The 6,000-nt window shown below is 61.8% G+C and overlaps 1 protein-coding gene across 4 annotated transcripts in view; it reads right to left on the minus strand.

Moving 5' to 3' along the window:
• Positions 1-5,590, minus strand: part of STAU1 (staufen double-stranded RNA binding protein 1) — a 36,873-nt gene extending 31,283 nt beyond the window's left edge. For 2 of the 4 annotated variants that reach the window (XM_063459690.1, XM_063459688.1), the window contains exon 1: positions 5,485-5,590. The gene's annotated coding sequence lies outside the window, so the exon portion shown is untranslated. The remainder of the gene's footprint in view (positions 1-5,484) is intronic. The other 2 variants (XM_063459691.1, XM_063459689.1) reach the window with 1 other exon arrangement.
• Between the last annotated feature and the right edge of the window lie 410 nt (positions 5,591-6,000).

Here is a 6,000-nt window from a genome sequence, read left to right on the forward strand (position 1 = left end):
GCGCTGTATGCATCTATCCAATCCCATTCAGCGCTGTATGCATCTATCCAATCCCATTCAGCGCTGTATGCATCTATCCAATCCCATTCAGCGCTGTATGCATCTATCCAATCCCATTCAGCGCTGTATGCATCTATCCAATCCCATTCAGCGCTGTATGCATCTATCCAATCCCATTCAGCGCTGTATGCATCTATCCAATCCCATTCAGCGCTGTATGCATCTATCCAATCCCATTCAGCGCTGTATGCATCTATCCAATCCCATTCAGCGCTGTATGCATCTATCCAATCCCATTCAGCGCTGTATGCATCTATCCAATCCCATTCAGCGCTGTATGCATCTATCCAATCCCATTCAGCGCTGTATGCATCTATCCAATCCCATTCAGCGCTGTATGCATCTATCCAATCCCATTCAGCGCTGTATGCATCTATCCAATCCCATTCAGCGCTGTATGCATCTATCCAATCCCATTCAGCGCTGTATGCATCTATCCAATCCCATTCAGCGCTGTATGCATCTATCCAATCCCATTCAGCGCTGTATGCATCTATCCAATCCCATTCAGCGCTGTATGCATCTATCCAATCCCATTCAGCGCTGTATGCATCTATCCAATCCCATTCAGCGCTGTATGCATCTATCCAATCCCATTCAGCGCTGTATGCATCTATCCAATCCCATTCAGCGCTGTATGCATCTATCCAATCCCATTCAGCGCTGTATGCATCTATCTAATCCCATTCAGCGCTGTATGCATCTATCTAATCCCATTCAGCGCTGTATGCATCTATCTAATCCCATTCAGCACTGTATGCAACTATCTAATCCCATTCAGCGCTGTATGCATCTATCTAATCCCATTCAGCGCTGTATGCATCTATCGATATAATCCCATTCAGTGCTGTATGCATCTATCTATATAATCCCATACAGTGCTGAATGCATCTATCTATATAATCCCATACAGTGCTGAATGCATCTATCTTTATAATCCCATACAGTGCTGAATGCATCTATCTATATAATCCCATACAGTGCTGAATGCATCTATCTATATAATCCCATACAGTGCTGAATGCATCTATCTATATAATCCCATTCAGTGCTGAATGCATCTATCTATATAATCCCATTCAGTGCTGAATGCATCTATCTATATAATCCCATTCAGTGCTGTATCTATCGATATAATCCCATTCAGTGCTGAATGTATATATAGAACCCCTGTCTCTCTCTCCCCCCCCCCCCTCCACTCCACTCCTCTCAGGGTCCCTGTCTCTTCACCCCCCCCTCTCATGGCCCCTGTCTCCATCCCACCTCTCAGGGCCCCTGTCTCCATCCCACCTCTCAGGGCCCCTGTCTCCATCCCACCTCTCAGGGCCCCTGTCTCTCTCCCCCCCCCCACCTCTCAGGGCCCCTGTCTCTCCCCCCCCCCACCTCTCAGGGACCCTGTCTCTCTCCCCCCCCACCTCTCAGGGACCCTGTCTCTCCCCCCCCACCTCTCAGGGCCCCTGTCTCTCCCCCCCACACACCTCTCAGGGCCCCTGTCTCTCCCCCCCCCCCGGGCCCCTGTCTCAATCTCTCCCCCCCTGTCTCCCCCCCCCACCTCTCAGGGCCCCTGTCCCTCCCCCCCCCACCTCTCAGGGCCCCTGTCTCTCCCCCCCCACCTCTCAGGGCCCCTGTCTCTCCCCCCCCCCACCTCTCAGGGTCCCCGTCTTTTTCCCTACCCCCCACCTCTCAGGGCCCCTGTCTCAATCTCCCCCCCCACCTCTCAGGGCCCCTGTCTCAATCTCCCCCCCCCCCCCCCCCACCTCTCAGGGCCCCTGTCTCAATCTCCCCCCCCCCCCCCACCTCTCAGGGCCCCTGTCTCAATCTCCCCCCCCCCCACCTCTCAGGGCCCCTGTCTCAATCTCCCCCCCCCTCACCTCTCAGGGCCCCTGTCTCAATCTCCCCCCCCCCTCACCTCTCAGGGCCCCTGTCTCAATCTCCCCCCCCCCCCCCCGGGCCCCTGTCTCAATCTCCCCCCCCCCCCGGGCCCCTGTCTCAATCTCCCCCCCCCCCGGGCCCCTGTCTCAATCTCCCCCCCCCCCCCGGGCCCCTGTCTCAATCTCCCCCCCCCCCCCTCCCGGGCCCCTGTCTCAATCTCCCCCCCCCCCCTCCCGGGCCCCTGTCTCAATCTCCCCCCCCCCCCTCCCGGGCCCCTGTCTCAATCTCCCCCCCCCCCCGGGCCCCTGTCTCAATCTCCCCCCCCCCCCTCCCGGGCCCCTGTCTCAATCTCCCCCCCCCCCCCCCCGGGCCCCTGTCTCAATCTCCCCCCCCCCCCTCCCGGGCCCCTGTCTCAATCTCCCCCCCCCCCTCCCGGGCCCCTGTCTCAATCTCCCCCCCCCCCCCCGGGCCCCTGTCTCAATCTCCCCCCCCCCCCCGGGCCCCTGTCTCAATCTCCCCCCCCCCCCCGGGCCCCTGTCTCAATCTCCCCCCCCCCCCCCCGGGCCCCTGTCTCAATCTCCCCCCCCCCCCCCGGGCCCCTGTCTCAATCTCCCCCCCCCCCCCCCCCCGGGCCCCTGTCTCAATCTCCCCCCCCCCCCCCCGGGCCCCTGTCTCAATCTCCCCCCCCCCCCCCCCCCGGGCCCCTGTCTCAATCTCCCCCCCCCCCCCCCGGGCCCCTGTCTCAATCTCCCCCCCCGGGCCCCTGTCTCAATCTCCCCCCCCCCCCCCCCGGGCCCCTGTCTCAATCTCCCCCCCCCCCCCCCGGGCCCCTGTCTCAATCACCCCCCCCCCACCTCTCAGGGCCCCTGTCTCAATCTCCCCCCCCCCCACCTCTCAGGGCCCCTGTCTCAATCTCCCCCCCCCCCCCCGGGCCCCTGTCTCAATCTCTCCGCCACGGCCACTGTCTCTCTCTCTCTCCCCCCCCCAGGCCCCTGTCTCTCTCTCTCTCCCCCCCCAGGCCCCTGTCTCTCTCTCTCTCCCCCCCCCAGGCCCCTGTCTCTCTCTCTCTCCCCCCCAGGCCCCTGTCTCTCTCTCTCTCCCCCCCAGGCCCCTGTCTCTCTCTCTCTCCCCCCCAGGCCCCTGTCTCTCTCTCTCTCCCCCCCAGGCCCCTGTCTCTCTCTCTCTCTCCCCCCCAGGCCCCTGTCTCTCTCTCTCTCTCCCCCCCAGGCCCCTGTCTCTCTCTCTCTCTCCCCCCCAGGCCCCTGTCTCTCTCTCTCTCTCCCCCCCAGGCCCCTGTCTCTCTCTCTCCCCCCAGGCCCCTGTCTCTCTCTCTCTCTCCCCCCCAGGCCCCTGTCTCTCTCTCTCTCTCCCCCCCAGGCCCCTGTCTCTCTCTCTCTCCCCCCCCAGGCCCCTGTCTCTCTCTCTCTCCCCCCAGGCCCCTGTCTCTCTCTCCCCCCCCCAGGCCCCTGTCTCTCTCTCCCCCCCCCAGGCCCCTGTCTCTCTCTCTCTCTCTCCCCCCCAGGCCCCTGTCTCTCTCTCTCCCCCCCAGGCCCCTGTCTCTCTCTCTCTCTCTCCCCCCCAGGCCCCTGTCTCTCTCTCTCTCTCTCCCCCCCCAGGCCCCTGTCTCTCTCTCTCTCTCCCCCCCCAGGCCCCTGTCTCTCTCTCTCTCTCTCCCCCCCCCAGGCCCCTGTCTCTCTCTCTCTCTCCCCCCCCCAGGCCCCTGTCTCTCTCTCTCTCTCTCCCCCCCAGGCCCCTGTCTCTCTCTCTCTCTCTCCCCCCCCAGGCCCCTGTCTCTCTCTCTCTCTCCCCCCCCCAGGCCCCTGTCTCTCTCTCTCTCTCTCTCCCCCCCAGGCCCCTGTCTCTCTCTCTCTCTCTCCCCCCCAGGCCCCTGTCTCTCTCTCTCTCTCTCTCCCCCCCAGGCCCCTGTCTCTCTCTCTCTCTCTCTCCCCCCCAGGCCCCTGTCTCTCTCTCTCTCTCTCTCCCCCCCAGGCCCCTGTCTCTCTCTCTCTCTCTCTCCCCCCCAGGCCCCTGTCTCTCTCTCTCTCTCCCCCCAGGCCCCTGTCTCTCTCTCTCTCTCTCTCCCCCAGGCCCCTGTCTCTCTCTCTCTCTCTCTCCCCCAGGCCCCTGTCTCTCTCTCTCTCTCTCTCTCCCCCAGGCCCCTGTCTCTCTCTCTCTCTCCCCCCCAGGCCCCTGTCTCTCTCTCTCTCTCCCCCCCAGGCCCCTGTCTCTCTCTCTCTCTCCCCCCAGGCCCCTGTCTCTCTCTCTCTCTCTCCCCCCAGGCCCCTGTCTCTCTCTCTCTCTCCCCCCCAGGCCCCTGTCTCTCTCTCTCTCTCCCCCCCAGGCCCCTGTCTCTCTCTCTCTCTCCCCCCCAGGCCCCTGTCTCTCTCTCTCCCCCCCAGGCCCCTGTCTCTCTCTCTCCCCCCCAGGCCCCTGTCTCTCTCTCTCTCTCCCCCCCAGGCCCCTGTCTCTCTCTCTCTCTCCCCCCCAGGCCCCTGTCTCTCTCCCCCCCCCAGGCCCCTGTCTCTCTCTCCCCCCCCAGGCCCCTGTCTCTCTCTCTCTCTCCCCCCCAGGCCCCTGTCTCTCTCCCCCCCCCAGGCCCCTGTCTCTCTCTCTCCCCCCCAGGCCCCTGTCTCTCTCTCCCCCCCCACCCCCCTGTCTCTCTCTCCCCCCCCACCCCCAGGTCTCTCTCTCCCCCCCCACCCCCAGGTCTCTCTCTCCCCCCCCACCCCCAGGTCTCTCTCTCCCCCCCCACCCCCGGGCCCCTGTCTCTCTCTCTCCCCCCAGGCCCCTGTCTCTCTCTCTCCCCTCTCTCTCTCTCTCCCCCCCAGGCCCCTGTCTCTCTCTCTCTCTCCCCCCCCAGGCCCCTGTCTCTCTCTCTCCCCCCCCAGGCCCCTGTCTCTCTCTCTCCCCCCCCCAGGCCCCTGTCTCTCTCTCTCCCCCCCCCCAGGCCCCTGTCTCTCTCCCTGTCTCTCTCTCCCTGTCTCTCTCTCCCCCCCCAGGCCCCTGTCTCTCTCCCCCCCCCCCCCGGGCCCCTGTCTCTCTCTCTCCCCCCCAGGCCCCTGTCTCTCTCCCCCCGCCCCTCTCTCTCTCCCCCCCAGGCCCCTGTCTCTCTCTCTCTCCCCCCCCCAGGCCCCTGTCTCTCTCTCTCCCCCCCCCAGGCCCCTGTCTCTCTCCCCCCCGCCCCTCTCTCCCTGTCTCTCTCTCTCTCTCTCTCCCTGTCTCTCTCTCTCTCTCCCTGTCTCTCTCTCTCTCTCCCTGTCTCTCTCTCTCTCTCTCCCTCTCTCTCTCCCTCTCTCTCTCCCTCTCTCTCTCTCCCTGTCTCTCTCTCCCTGTCTCTCTCTCTCTCCCTGTCTCTCTCTCTCTCTCTCTCCCTGTCTCTCTCTCTCTCCCTGTCTCTCTCTCTCTCCCTGTCTCTCTCTCTCTCCCTGTCTCTCTCTCTCTCTCCCTGTCTCTCTCTCTCTCTCCCTGTCTCTCTCTCTCCCTGTCTCTCTCAGGGTTGCGGCCTAGTCCCCCGGTGGAGCCGGGGTGTTTCCTGGCGGTGTCCCCGCTCACCTTATGTCTGTGTCCGGCCGGTAGGGGGGGCTCACTGGTCCATGTAGGGCGGGGGCCGGTACCGGGAGACCGGGGGGAGGGAGGGACACACGGACACGGCAAACACTAAAGAGAATGGGAGCCGGAGCGGCCGGAAGTGACGTCACCACCGCGGGGGGGGGGGAGGGTGACGTCACGTGACCCTCAGCCCTGAGATATAATAACAAACACCGTGTATAATAACCCTGTGTATAATAACCCTGTGTATAATATAATATAATAACCCTGTATATAAAAACACCGTGTATAATAACCCTGTATATAATAACACTGTGTATAATATAATAACACTGTATATAATATAATATAATAACACTGTATATAATATAATAACACTGTATATAATATAATATAATAACACTGTATATAATATAATAACCCTGTATATAATAACACTGTGTATAATATAATATAATAACACTGTATATAATATAATAACACGGTATATAATATAATAACACTGTATATAATAACACT

Source organism: Pelobates fuscus, chromosome 6, assembly GCF_036172605.1.
Source record: "Pelobates fuscus isolate aPelFus1 chromosome 6, aPelFus1.pri, whole genome shotgun sequence".
NCBI classification, from domain to species: domain Eukaryota; kingdom Metazoa; phylum Chordata; class Amphibia; order Anura; family Pelobatidae; genus Pelobates; species Pelobates fuscus.